This window comes from Pezoporus occidentalis, unplaced genomic scaffold, assembly GCF_034315485.1.
Source record: "Pezoporus occidentalis ecotype Australia unplaced genomic scaffold, CSIRO_AGI_Poc_V1 ctg64, whole genome shotgun sequence".
Lineage (NCBI taxonomy): Eukaryota > Metazoa > Chordata > Aves > Psittaciformes > Psittacidae > Pezoporus > Pezoporus occidentalis.
Genome location: NW_026915987.1, coordinates 1042889 through 1057662, shown reverse-complemented (window position 1 = coordinate 1057662; position 14774 = coordinate 1042889). Strand labels below are relative to the sequence as shown.

The 14774-nt window shown below is 44.1% G+C and overlaps 1 long non-coding RNA gene across 2 annotated transcripts; it reads right to left on the bottom strand.

Annotated features, from left to right (window-relative positions):
• Positions 1-1151: 1151 nt before the first annotated feature.
• On the bottom strand, positions 1152-9444 carry LOC134174927 (uncharacterized). 2 transcript variants are annotated; one of them, XR_009968841.1, is made up of 4 exons: positions 9252-9444; positions 7615-7780; positions 5629-5958; positions 1152-1272 (listed from the first exon to the last, which is right to left on the bottom strand). It is a non-coding gene; the product is annotated as an uncharacterized LOC134174927 (long non-coding RNA). The 2 variants fall into 2 exon arrangements; XR_009968840.1 differs by lacking the exon at positions 1152-1272 and having other exon boundaries at positions 4516-5958.
• Positions 9445-14774: the final 5330 nt, after the last annotated feature.

The window sequence follows — 14774 nt, the reverse complement described above, 5'->3', positions numbered from 1 at the left end:
AAGGGGAAATTTATAAGTAGACCTTGACAGGCTAGGAGACAGTGGTCTCTGGGGGCTTAAAAATCAGCCTGAGCTTCAGCAGACACATTTCCCCCTCCTTTATGTGACTTTATGTTAAACCTTCCTCTGCTGATCTTGGCTTTTCTTTTCCCATCTCACCTCTTCCCTGCTGAGTAAACATTATAGGACAGGGAGCGTCTCTTCAGTCACAGGTCCACAGTGCTAAGCACAAAGCAGCCTTGATCTCAAGAGGTAGAAAGAAGCTAACATACTGCCAATAAGGAAAGCAAAGGCTCACCATCTCCCTCTTCTTGCGTGAAGCTGAGAGAGGAGTAAGTTGGTGTCCTTAAAAGGCTTGAAAAACAAATCACTTCAGTGTTTGCTAAGAGCTGAGTTTCACATGCTACAAAATAGGCAGGTGAGTAGGAGAACCTGCTCAGCTAATGAAGATCCAAGGTAGGAAGCAAAAGAGGAGCTAGTGAAACTTTCCCAGGAAAGCTAGACTAACTCAACCAGTTATTAAACTCTATTAAGCAAAGAAACATCAGCAAAGGATGATTTCTTGAGGAAAAGTTCCCCTTCCTCCATTTCACAGCCCAGCATCATGCAGATATCATAGAGAAGGGGAATCAGGCTTTTCCAAGTGTTTTCCAGCTTCATTGCAACATCTGCCCCAGGCACAGAGTACCCAGACAATTTGATCCAATTTGTTATCAAAATGCATCAAACTCTTTAGTCTCCCAAGTTCCAGGGTGAAAAATCTTTAAGTGCAATTCTAGAGCAAGAATGGCTCCAAGGCACCCAGGTTAGGACGAATGTGCTTTAAAAGCATCTGTTAACTCCGTACCTTTTTTTCAGCCATAAAAATTACTTCACACACTGTCTGCAATCCCCATTTATAGGGCTTCAGTACTTGGGTGGATGGAAAGAAGGAAGCCTGGAGCATGTAGAAGGGAAGCTAGCGCACATTTTGCAGTAATCAGTTAATTTGATGGTCTTTTCAGACTCTTCCCTACAGGGTGATGCCTATGCAAGTCTGGCTCTCTGGTTTTCAAAGCATCACCCATCCCCTGCTTCCTCACAAAGCATAGACAGGGACCCCAATCTGTTATTCCATGATTCTATGGCTCCTGAGAGGATTTGCTTCTCAGGGACCAGGGGAAACCCAGCAGCTCTGCACTTTGGTTGGGCACAAGCAGGCACGCAGGGGAGCTGCGATGTCCTGGTAAGGTGGAGCTGTAACCCTTAAGGGATGAATGTGGCACATCCAGCCTGCAGGGAAATGGGAGGAAGCAAAACAACCCGACTGGCTAGTAGGAGGTCTGTCACAGCTCATTGCAGACTAGATGGCTTTTGAAGGTCCCTTCTAACCCAAACTATTCCATGATTCCATGACCCCCAGCTCTCTCAGAAGGCCTGTTCTTCAGCAAGCAAGCATTTTACTGCCTATCACCCACCAAGGCTCAATGAGGAGTCACTCTTTCCTCTTCCAAATATTTTAGTGTCAGCTGCTCCCGGTTCCCCACCCTACAAAAAAACCACCCCAAAAAGCTTAAGGACTCTTTTCATTTTTCTTTACTATTGTCACTATTTTTCCCATTCCCCCTTGTCATGCAAAACCAAAACTAAACAAATAAACCCCATCTTAATTATACACAAGCACATGAACACCACAAAAGAGCTATTAACATAATCAGCAAAAAGTACTAATACCAACAGTCTTTCCTAGGGCCCTTTGTGCTGGGTGATGTTGGAACAGCCACTGTGGAGCAGTGCTGGGGAGTGGAGCTGTGCTGGGGAGTGGAGCTGCTTCTCCAGGCTATATCTCTCCCTCCATATCCCACTGTCCTCCGCACCCCTTGGCCACCCCATCATGACCCTCCAGGGCAACCCAGGGTGGCCTCAGCTTCCAAGGCCTCATCCTCTTCCTGCTTCTCCATGTGCTGCCTCTGCACCCTGGCCCACTGCAGATGCAGGATGCTCGGGGTGGAACGGGCATCTCCTGCCAGTTGGCGGGTGGAGGGAGAGGGCTGGATGCGGAGGGGGAGTTGAACTGTTGCCATTGGAGATGGCAACAGATGCTTCCTGATGGAGGCTGCGCTGGCTAATTCAGGGCTTTGTGGTTTGAGACAGAATCCCAATTATTTCCAATTAGGAGATTGTAGTGACAGCTGCTCTGAACAGGGCCTTCTCTCGCAGCTGAGAAACATCCACTTTCAGCTGCATTCAGATACCTGCATTGCTAGCATGAGGCATTCAGCCTTTTGAGGTTTATAACCTCTTTTTCTTCCACCTCTTACTATAAAATTCTTCTTCTCTCCCCCACACCACTTCTCTTGAGGAATCTGGCAAAAGAATCATCCTTATCTCTCCCTTACCAAAATCCATTCCTTTTCTCCTTGCTTTATGCAGGATTTAATTGTCCTGTTGTGCTGTCCAGCTTCCCCTCTTCCCACTTCTCCCATTATTCCTGCCTGCCGTGTAATGTATGGGCCCTGTAAGGCAGTTTTGGCCTGACCCAGCCAGCCAAAATCAGAGGAAAAACTGATTTTGTTTTGCCTGGGGAGAATACATCACAGAAAGTGTCTCATTTAGGGAAATTAAGGATGAAGGAAAAGGGAGAGCTAGGAATTTATTCTGGTTTACTGTTAAAAATATATCTATCTACTGCTGTGTGAAGGGCTGATATTTTCCCTTCACTTTTCTCTTTTTTGTCTCTTGTCAAACCGTATCACACAGTCCAGAGGCACAATTCAGGAGAAAGGGGCATAGGGGCCTTTGCTGGCTTGAAAATGCCGTCTGCGGTTGAGGAGTGAACAGGACAAGTCATTGAACAACAAGACACGTTTTGATCTGTTCTCATAGCTACTCATCAGAGGCAAATCTAATCCTCAAAATGCAAACTAAGACAAATCCTTTGGAAGGAGAAAGGGGAGTTTGCGGGTGCTGGCTTTATTTATGATTCAGCTAAACCCTTGTTTGTTTGGATACTGAGTCTGTTGAATCAAAGCAGGGCTAAGCAAACCCTGAAGTGTGTAGTGCTGAGACTTGGAGAGTCTCTCCCGGAGGTTCAGAGCCTCCCTAAGCAAAGGAACAGGGATCTTTCCTGATCTCCCTCTTCTACCCCCTTGCCCAGAATGCAATGGAAAGTTCATGATTTCCTTGAGGGGTATTTCCAGAAGGTGCTCTCTCTTACAGGGGAAGGTACCATTTAGCCAGGCCAAATCCACCTCAGGTTTGCAGTGTGAGCAGCAAGCAGCTGTAGGGCAATTTGCAATCAGAATTGCTTTCTCTGCTATAGCAAACCACGACTGGATGGAGCCCAGGACCTCTCTTAAGGAACTGTTGTTCTCTAAGTGTTCTTGCACCCCAGGGGTCAGCATGGGGATGCTGGGGATGCTGCCTATGCTAGGAAGATGATACCAAAGGGAAGCCAGGTCCTGCATTAATACAGGTGATGGAAGCAGCCATTCTGGGTTGGACATGAGCCTCTGCTGTACCAAGGAGAGACAACTTCAAAACCAATGGTGGCATCAAATCCACTGACATCAACAAGAATTATGACAGCAGGTTTTGGCCTATAGTGTTTTTCTTGATCCCCATACAGTCATGGTCTTCATCATGATTTCCATTTCACATAGGATCCAAGAGGCAAGTTTTTAGTCCAGGATATTTTTCATTGTGTTACAAAGCACTGAAACATGGCATTTGGATGACAGTGTTGTCTATTAATCCATGTGGAGCACTTAGATGCTACAGAAGATAAGTGCCTTGTAAATACAGATAAATAGATTAGATTAGACCTTGACAGTGGTTCATACAAAAGGCATTTCTATGTGCAAAAATGATAACATTGCAGAAAAATAGCTATTATTTGAAACCTTGGGATAGAGCTCCCATAATTGATATTGCTGGATGAAGCTAATGGAGAAGAGCTGCTGTGACTGCCCTTTTGTCACTGACTAATTCTTCCAGCAACCAAAACCACATTATCCAACTCCCATTTAGGCCTCAAAATGAGTGGCCACATTTTTCTAAGGAGCACAGCTCAGTGAGTACCAAATCCTTTCAAAACTCCTCTTGTGAGTGCTGTAATGGTGGGGACAAAGGAAGGAGAGCACTTTCCTCTCTTTTACATCCTGACTGCTTGGAAACCTGGATCACAGCATGGCTCAGCCAGCAGCCCAGAGAACCAGCTGAGGATGTGGACTTAGACAGGACCCCAGTGGAGGTATCCTCCTCAGCAATGGGAGACAGTGGATGAGAAGGATGTGGGATTCCTGCTCTTATTAGCTTAACCATGGCTGATCACAAGTTGAATTTAACTAACTGGTACCTATTCCAGCCCATTCAGGTACAAGTTCCCAGCAGGTGTGGGGTTTCTCCAACAATGTAGATTCATGTCTTTCTAATCTCTGGTCTACTGCAAATGGAGGCAGACCCTGGATCTTCATTTATCCCCACGAAAAGAAAAGATAGAAAAGCAGAAAATAAACATCAGAGTGATCTAAGAAATCCTGAAATAAACAGCAGTTTTGTTCCTCAAACGAGTTGCAATTAAGTAACGGCATTACTCCCTCAGCACCACTTGTTTCTGTTGCATTAGGTACAAACCCCAAGTGTTTAAAAGCCAGCAGATAAATAATTAAGAACGTCATACATCTTTTATTGCCTTCACAAAACATACAAAGGGTGAAATCCTGACCAGTCTGAGCACAGTGACAAAGTTCTTCTTGACTTTAGATGAGTTTGGATTCTAAGTCGTTTTGTCAAATACAATGAAATGTGTCAGAAAACATCTCAACAACCTTAATTCTGACTTTTCTATGACCACTTCTAGAATTTAAACAGAAAACAAATCCTTTTCAAACAATGTGGAACACCTCCAAAATGAATGTTGATTTGAAGACGATATTATGGACTTTTTTCTTTCACCTAGAAAACCGGGCACATATTACAAATGCAGTATAAGCTGTTAGTAATGGGACTTGGAAATAGTTCAAGTAACTAATTATATTTACCTCTTAGGAATATTCCTTCAAAGAAAATGTTTGTACACCAAATTCAATGAAATAGAAAATATCACCTAAAAGAGGGGAAACGAAAAAGAAAACAATCCACAGGTTAAGCAGGAGGTTGTTTTGCCTAAAGAAAAAGTGCACTTCTTTGTACTCAGCTAAAAAATACAGATTTAACATGTGGGCAGTATAGGGTTTCAGGAGTCCTTAATCATTCATTTCCTTGTTTTTAAGTGTGAGGGTTTTGCAAATGATGTGGTAAGTAAGTACATTGTTGTCACTTAGCAACCTTAACTCGTTTCTGAAGTGAGTTGTTTGTTTCTATAATAAATGAGACACTCAGATACCATGGTGATGAGCACAGGAGACCTTGTGTGGTTAGGCAGAGTGCTCTCTTGATAAATATGATATTGCTCAGAGGTACAAGCCCTCACAACTGAGGAGTAGCTCTTTGCTCTTGTCCGCAGCATAGAAACATGGTCACTGGCTGTGTTTGTGCTGCCTTACAAGGAGCACATGGAAGTTGCTCTGAGGATAAGACTCACTGCCTTTTCAGGCAGAAAACCCGGAGTTTTGGCTGGAGGTCACCTTAATAATATCCAAGACCTACTTGTCCCAGTATGTCCTTCATGGGTTTGTAGCCAGCTCCCAAATGCTTCATTGCTACCACCAGCCTTCAGTGTGAAACTTTATCTTTGCATCCAGCTTCACACCCCAAAACCACTGTCTTTTCATCTCCAGGCAGTCCTGCTAGAGCTGCACTGTGCCTTCTCTTGTCCCCTAATTACTCCTTTATTCACTTCTTCTGATGTGACACAGCTATAAAGCCAGCTTAACCAGGTGGCAGAAGATTGCTGGCCTCTGGGAAGCCTGCTGTGATAAAGAACCTTCAGTATGGCTCCTGCAGATGGGAACTGATGCCAAACCTTGAGGGCTGTGTCTGGGGAAAAGAAGTGAAAAGACAAATAGTATTGCTGAGATAGAACTCCCTCAAGTCTAAACTTCTGGTTTGTGGGAGTAGATTAAAGCACAAGGGTTAATAACAATGTAAAAATAGATTCTAGACATCTCTGTTCCTTGTTGAAACCGCATTTACTGTACAGGACTTCAGTAAATCCCTGGACATAGCTGATCCTGCTTGAGCTATACCTGATTCTTCCAATATCTCTCTTTCCTCTCTCCTTTTTCGCATTTCCTGACTTTACATGCAATATATTTGTATTGCTGTTGCTGCTGCTGGAGTTCAAATTAATCTTTTAAGGAAGGATGAGCCACATGAACTTTCTTTTGGTTTCAGAAATCACATCCATATTCATAATCCACTAATCATGTTTGATAAATCAGAATTCATTGTGAAACATACTAAGCCTTCGTGTTGCTTCAGTTTTTAATCTTGTAGGAGAAGCAATCATCTATGCACTGCATTTGAAGGGGTTGGGCTGGGCTGTCTTGGGTGTCTGGTTGAGTCAGCTTCCTTGTTTGTACAATTCAGCTTGTGCTGCCGAGTCTAAGCTATCATCTAAAAACATAATTAAGTCTTCAGCACTTCAGTAACAAGAGGAATCTTCACAGTGTGAATCAAACACCACCTTCTCAGTGATGCTGGCCTGAGTCTGCAACTTGTCTGGAAGAGCAGCTCTAAGCTTTCCCCTCCTTCCAGCAGTGCAACCACACTGAAACCTCAAGATCTTATCCTAGCAAGTCAGCAATGGTAAGTATTTTACCTGCAGTCAAAGAATAAACGGGGAGATGACTGTTTATAGAGATCAGTAGTGTCTATTATTAGGCAGTGATTTGTTTAACCTGGGTACAGTTTGTGGCTGATCATAGAATCCTAGAATGGTTTGGGTTGGAAGGGACCTTAAAACTCATCCAATTCCAGCACTCTGCCACACAGACACTTCCACTAGACCAGGTTGCTCCTAGCCCCATCCAGTCTGGCCTTGAACACTGCCAGGGATGGGGCATAAGAGTAAAAAGTTGGTCTTTTTACCCCTTCCTCCTTTGCATATGAGTGCACATGTTCAGATGCTTTTTAACTATTTGCAGTATGGGATATTTGGCAGCACCTGAAAGAATGCAAGTTTAGCTATGTCACAATTTTTTTTCCACATCAGGATTCCATGAATCCTGACCTTTCCCTTCACGAGTCCAGATCCTACAGTCTATTCTGCTTCTCTTGCTGCCTGTTCCGAGGTTACCTCTTCTTCCCCATCACCATGTGGCAACGTGGCTGAGACTAGAGACAAGCAGCCTGTGATAGGGGAAGGACAGTGACCAGGTGAAGAACTCTGGACCCCAGAGCACCTCCTGGGGATGGCGCAAAGATGGCCAGCTCCAGTCCATACACTGTTCTGCTTTTCCCACAGCCCCAAGATTCGGGCACCCATGATTTCCAAAAGAAATATAGCTGTTATTTGCTGAAGCAGATTCTGAGCCTGCCACACTTAATAATTCAGTGGTGAACTTTAGAGCTGAGCGCAGGTTGAAAAATAACTTGCTTTAGTAAGTACAAAATCTCCATTTCTGCTGCCTTTGCTTCTCCCTCCTCCTCTCACCCGTGGCCCCGGCAGCCCCCTGCAATCCAAACACTCACCATTATTATGCGGTGGAGCGAAAAGGAAAGACGGGAGGGGGGGAACTTCATTTCCTCTCTGTGGGATGTTTATTATTTCTTCTGCTCTAAGCGGTCCCAAGGTCTCTGTCGTTTTACGTGGTGTTTTATAACGGGAATTGGCTCTCATAGGCACCAGTGAGTTCATCTGCAGAGACACACGGAGCCTGGAGATCTGAATTTATACCTCCCTGATGCCGCTGTAATTGGGACTCCCAGGAGAGGAAACCCTGGCAAGTGACACAAATAAACCCTGCCAGACCCCTTTCGAGACCTGGAGCATCAGTAACCCCAGGAGGATTCCCATGATCAAATTACCCTTAAACAAATGCTTGGGCAGTAAGTAAGGCTGTAGCTGCTGAAGGTCAACGAGGTGTTTGTAGAACATGTTTACCAGGTTTATTTCCCATCGCCTGCTCCCATTCAAAGACTGAGTTGCAACAGTGGCAAAATGGAACTGGAAGAACGCTGCAGGCCTAATTAAAACTCATGACTCCAAACGGCTAGGAATACATTCATATAGGCCTTTGGTACCTCTGTAGCTATTCAGGCGTAATTAAACCAGCACTGTTTCCCTGAATATAAATAAATAATAGAAAGCACACACATTGTCTCTCCTGTGAACTGAAATTTGGCAATGTCTGTGACATTTGTTTGGGGACTTGATGACAACAATGTAAAGCTGTCTGCATCTCAGTGGAAAACAGGAGGTTAAGGAAGACTGATAGACAGGCAGACAGATACGGATATACAGATAGATCCAGACATATACAAATTATTTAGTTTGCTGCCTTTCTCCCACCCTTTTGCAGTCAGTACCTTTTTTATGCTGGGAGAACTGCACTGCATTGCTGCAATCAAATCTCGACAGCCAAAGCAACTGATCTTTAAATTCAGCCTGTGCCTCAGGTAAAATTATTTGCTGTTCCTCTCATGATACCAACCTGTGCGGCTCTGGGTCAGCCCCTTAACTGCTTGCTCCTGGTTCTTTTCTTTCTTTTTCTTTATCAGATTGCAAGCTTTCTAGGGAAATGACCTGTTGTATAAATGCATGTTATTTCCATGTAGGGGGAAAAACAATTAATACTGATGTGTCATTTAAACAGCTGGGAGGGAACGCATTTCAGGTGCTGCACTGCTTTAACTGCTGGTTAAAAGGGGGAAAGGCCCCATAAGTGACTCACAAAGTGTGCTGGTGTGAAAATTCTGTACTGACTTTGTACAGAACACAAACACCTCCCTATTATAAAAATGACAAGACAGAAATTACAGGTGTAGTTAAAAAATCATGGGATGAAATGCTCAGACCACATTATAAAGGAAGTTCAAACTTGAGGACCAAAAGAACTCATAAGAGTTCATATTCTGGATGTCCTACCAGAGGCTGCTGGGTTTGAAATAAGCTTATTTGTTGGTTAGCACAGAGCTTTGTTTTGAGCTCAATGGCTCAAATAGGTGCTGTATGATAGGTGCTGTATGGAAGCTTGATGGGACCCAGGAACTTCAGCAAGATTTTCTTAGCACTGTGTCAAGGGGTTCCTTCAACCCTTACTCGTTGTTTATCACTTAGTCATTAATTAACTGTTACATTACTGGATCTACCCCTGTTGACAGCTCACCTCTTGGGGTTTTGCTGCAATACAGACCATGTGCAGGCTCTGGATCTCCCTGGTCGTGTTCTGATCATATTCTTGTTAGTGAGCTTAGCTCTTCCATGCAGCCAGAGGAACAACTTGTGCCAAGAGGTTGGCAGTCCCAGGAGCAGAGCACAGCCAGCAAATGTCCCGTTCAGGACTCAGCTGCTGAATATGAGCTCCTATGAATACAGGCTGAGTATGAACTCCTGTTGTCCACATTCTAGTAAAGAGGAAGCCCAGAGATCTTTTCTTGAATGCTGGCCCTACAACCCAGAGGATGTGAGTGAAATCCAGCCCTGGTGCAGACCATGTGCATCAGCTCAAGGAGATGCCCAAAGGCACATTTTGAGCAAAGCCCCAATAGCTGCACCCACACTACCATGCAATACACAGTCTGCCCAGTAGCTCACCAGGTGCTGCACTTCCCAACAGGCCTAAGTTTACCCCATGCCCCAGTTATTCAATGCATGAGATTGTTCTGCGGGGTGATAAAAACTGCAACCACAGAATAGGCCTTTTGTGTGTTTCACTCATCTTACAATCACCAGAAGATGATTTAATTGCACGAGAAAATGTTCTTTTTAATCTCTTAGAATTAGTCATCTCTTCCTCAGTTATCTCTCTATATTTTTGGTTAGAGAGACTGAAAATCTTAATATATCAGTGACATTTATAGCACATGTTAATATTATAAAACGTCAGCGCTCTATTTGCAGAAATGAATACTGATGTGATGGGAGTGTTTTATTATGTCAATGACTTTTATTATAAATATGATAAAACTGTGTCATCTTCCTTTTTTTTTTTTCCCCCCCAAATAAAAAATAAACCCACCTAATCATTTATCTCAAGGTTACTGCTCAGCTACCTGGTTAATTTATTCAATCATGCTGTTAGGAAAAAATACACCCTGCAATGGATTTTCACATTGTGTGGTCATTTGATGGATGTTATCATTTACCTGCATGTTTGTTTAGGATTAGAGCGTGACAATGAATACTGACACAGTGGTTTCCTAGGGACACAAAGCCAGGAGGTGCAACCTAGCTTAAGTGAATAATTAATCATTACCAGGGAGTGAAAGATGGTTTGATATTTTGGATCTCCATTGCTCTCTCCAGCATGGCTATTGAAGCTGCCATGCCTCGATCCTACTAGCTCTGTCTGTAGATGATGCTCCCCTGGCCCTCAGGTTCATTGCCAGACCCGTAGAGATGTAGAGGCTCTGAATGGTATCTTGAATGAACCCATTGTGCTTTAAAACCATCATACTAATTAATCTTTATTCCTACAGCTAGTATTTGCAGTTGTGAGTAAGCTGAACCGATCACAGTAGGTAGCTGCACTTCCAACCCCAATAACAAGGTGGCAGCTTCACAAAAGGAATCGTTGGTTCATTGTAAGGATAATATTTTATGCAAAAATATTGGTAAATAATGAGTGTTAGTATGAATTTCTGCTCTCTGTTGAGATTTCCTTACTCAGTTTTTAAAATTGCAGTGCCAGAAGAATCATCTTTACAAGAAAACAAACAACATATTTAAAAGACAGAATGAGAAATCTTTATTTGATTCATTCAAAGTGCCATGATTCCAAAGACTGGGATTTTTCAGAATACCAAGAAACATCATGAATATGCCTCCAAAGTTGAAGGCAGCCGCCACTATGAATCAGCACATTCTTGGTCCTTGAGTTAACACACGGCAGGATGAGGGATCTATTCCCCTGGGGAGAAAGCACAGGGAGGACAGAGACTGCAGCATTAAGATCCTGCTGTTGCTATGGATAGTTGTGTGCAAGATTGAGGATTTTAGGGGTTTTATTTTAACTTCTAACTTTTTTCTTCTCCTCCCCTTCCCCTTCTGTCTCTCTGCTACCATCACTGGAAAGGGAAACCCAGGATTCCAGTCCTCATAAGGAAGACATCTGTTTTGTCTATCACCTCGGAGGAGGTCAGGAATGGGCTGTCGAGGATGACTGTCATACAGTAGGTAAGGGTGAAATTTAATAAGTGGGTGTATTTAATGGTAGGAATCTGTCTATAGAGAGACACCCAGACTGTGATTTCAGGAGACCCCTGTAACACTGCTGAACCCAGCAGAGTCATTGCATGCATGAGAAGAGCTGTGAGAGGGGTCTGCAGGGAGCATAAAGGGGCTGTTGAGAATGAATGAAGAACCAAGGAGCAAGAGAGACAGCCTTTTCAGATGCCACGGAACCAGAGTAGTGCAGGGCAAGGAAACTCCCTCAGCTGCTACTTGAATGAGAGATATCTCCAAGCTGGCTCCGCTCGCGTGCGCAGTGATTTGATGCTTTGGGGGAAGAGAAATAACTTTCTGCTGGTCTCCAATTCAGAGATCACCTGAAAGGGAGGACATGAAGTGACCGTCCCTGGGGGCACAGTTGATGGTACGCAGTGGGTTGAACCAGGACCATCCCCTGTCTATGCAGGAGAAGCGTTGCTCAAATGCTGCCTGGGTTATTAGGCTGTCTCAGCAGTGCGTTTATGATGGTTCCCCAAGGAGTCCACTCTGAAGTAGCACAGACACACAGGCGTAGAAGGCTTCCACCTCCCAGAAGTGAGCTACAACAGCACTTTAGCTGGAGACAGAGCAGCTCTTTAAAAGAAAATGCTGCAGCTTCTCTTTTAAATGCTCCACTGGGCTCTTGAGGTTTGCAGTCCTCCACAAGGCTCTGAATGCTAAAGGATACAGTAATGAGCCCTACTAATTCACAGCACTGCCCAGCTGTACAAGCAGCGAGTGCAAAGGTTGCAAAGCAGGATGTGGAAATCAGCTCATTTCAGTTTTCTTTACTCTCTTTCTGTTCTTAAGCCTTCAAAGGGGAGAGGAGATACATACCTTCATACATACATAAAATAAGGCTTATTCAGATGATTTCCTAATTAGACCTACAGGAAAGCCTGATCTCCTTCCATTTATACTGCTCTCAAACAAGCTGCTCCTGGTATCATATTATTATGAATGAACCACTCTCACTATAGACCTTCACTGGGGTCTTGTAATTGGAATTTAGCATATTTATAAAGCAAGGTCTATAGAAACACCCTTCTGTACAGCATCCTGTTACACTCAGGAGTTTAAAGACCCATAGGAGATAAGACTAGAGTAAGATCTCTCAAGGCACAGGTAGATTTTTAAGCCCCCAGAGACCACTGTCACTTGGGTTCTCCAGATGTGGCTGCAGATGTGCTGCTGTTCTTGGACCCTGCCAAAAAATAATGGCATTAATGCAAAAGGGTGGGAGAAAGGAAGAGAATCTATAAACAATATTTATATATGTCTTATCAGTAAGTCTATCTGTATCTATCTTCCTACCTATCAGTACATTTCCTTGCAACCCTCCTCTTGACACGTCTCCCATCTGCCCTTCAGCAGCAGTAGAGAGCTCGCCTTCCTCCTTGTTCAGCCAGTCCTGATGCACAATGTTGGGCGAATGCCAGTTGTGTCCTGACCTGGGCTGGGTTTTGTTTGCATTTCTCCAGCAAGGGAGCTTTTATAACCTCCACTTCTAATCTCATGCTTCAGGAGCTGGCTGTTGGGAGGGAGATCGCATGAGGAAAGAAACTCCCTTGTGTATATGCTGGGATTTCAAAACACAGCATGGATGGAGCACTAGAGAGCAAAGCTGACTGGAGGTCACCCAGGAGATGCCTTTAGTGAGTTCCAGAGAGAAAAGCATGGCGTGATGGTGCATATAATACCAGCAAACCAGTGGACCCTGAAGCAGAAGAGTGTCTTCAACCTGGTGGTAACTCTGGAATATAGAAAAGACTGAGACTGAATGGCTAAAAGGGTGAAAGGTACAGCAAAGGGCAGCTCATGGAGGGAGGAGCATGGGCTAAAGGTGAAGGGGAGATAACAATACGGAAGAAACCACTGTAATGACAAAAAAGACAATTAGGGGATTCAGTGAAGAATCAGAGGAAATGTCTGAAGGGCCTTAATACAAAGGTGAAACTGCCAGATCCATGATGTCGCTGATAAACATGAATAGCAAAGGGAAGGAATGAGGCATCTCAGGGACTGAGAGAAAGACTGGGACCAAGGATTTTGAAGAAAGAAAAGCTGCACAGAGATGCTAGAGAAAACCAGAAGCATAGCCCTGAGGGAAAGGATAAAGGATAAAGCAGAGAGATTGATTTATGGAGAGAGGAGGGCCTGGGAAAGGAGGACAGCTAAGGGGAAACACTGGCAAGAAGAATTCATTTGAGGGAGAGCTAATGCCATGGACAGGGACTGCCTGCCAGATCTTGGCACTGTTTTCATTTGAGTTTGTCACTTTGCCGTAATTTCACCTCCATCTACCCTTTCTGCACCCACCTTGCTGAGTTTCTTAAGGATGACTCATTAAAAGGAAAAAAAAAAAAGGCAAAAGAAAAGCAATAGCCACCTATTTCTTATTTACTACGAAAGGGCAAGCTGCGTTTTCTATTTGGGCTAGAAAATGCCTTTCAGATCTCAGCTGGCATTGGATCTGTTTGTTCTTTCTCAGGACTCTTGCTCTCCCTGCTCCTGTTTTTCACAGTTGCTCCTAAGAGGAGGGCAAAGCCAATACCGGCCAGGCTAGAGGTGAACTTTCAAACCCTTAATATTGGAGCAGGTTCAGAAGGAAACAAACAGAGGCTGCTCAGGCATAATGTAGGAAATGCCTGGAGACAGATGGCATTTGGAGCTGAAACAAGAACAGGAAGACCATGAACTCTGAGGCAGCAGGAGGATTTTCTGCTAGTTCCAAGAAGCCACCAGTGCTGTCTGGGGGATAAAGAGGGGTGCTAACAACATCCCCACGTGTGGGATGGAGCCCAGGTAACAGTGGCCTTTCCCTTCATGGAGATGTGACCTCGGCACTGTGGTGACAGTGAGTGGCAATTAATGATGACAGCTTTATAAGCGTATCTGTAACGCGGAGGCTTAGCTCCTGAACAGCTCCAAATGGGACTTTTAAAAGCTATTAAACCAGCTGTGCAGTATTTTTTGTTCCATAAGAACAGCAGTGGCAGGCTCTGTGCCAGTTTTCATTGTGCAGATGGATGTACATGTGGACTCACATATGTATGCATAAAACCTGGAAGGGTTGCAGTGTACTAAAGTCTTCCCTGCTTTCTCAGGCTACTTTCTGATCTCAGGTCTGATCAGAGGAAGAAGGGAGCTGGAAACACAATGTCCTTTGAAAAGAGGAGCATATCTCCTGGCTGTCCATAGAGATGGGGACACAGAGGCAGAAGAAGATAGATGTTTCACTGCTTCCCTACTCCTGGAAGAACATTTTTTTTTCCTAAGCTCACACTCTCAGCACTCATGGATGATATTTTCCTCTGGAATAAAGAGTTTCTGATTACTCCAATTAGAGGACAACAGATAAGCAGGGCCTTATGGCAGGTTGTAGTGGGAGAAACCAGGCATAAATGAGTGGGTATGAAGAAAGGTTTATCAAGAAAGCAGCTACAAGAAGCACGAGGATGTCAACCTTTGACACGAGAAT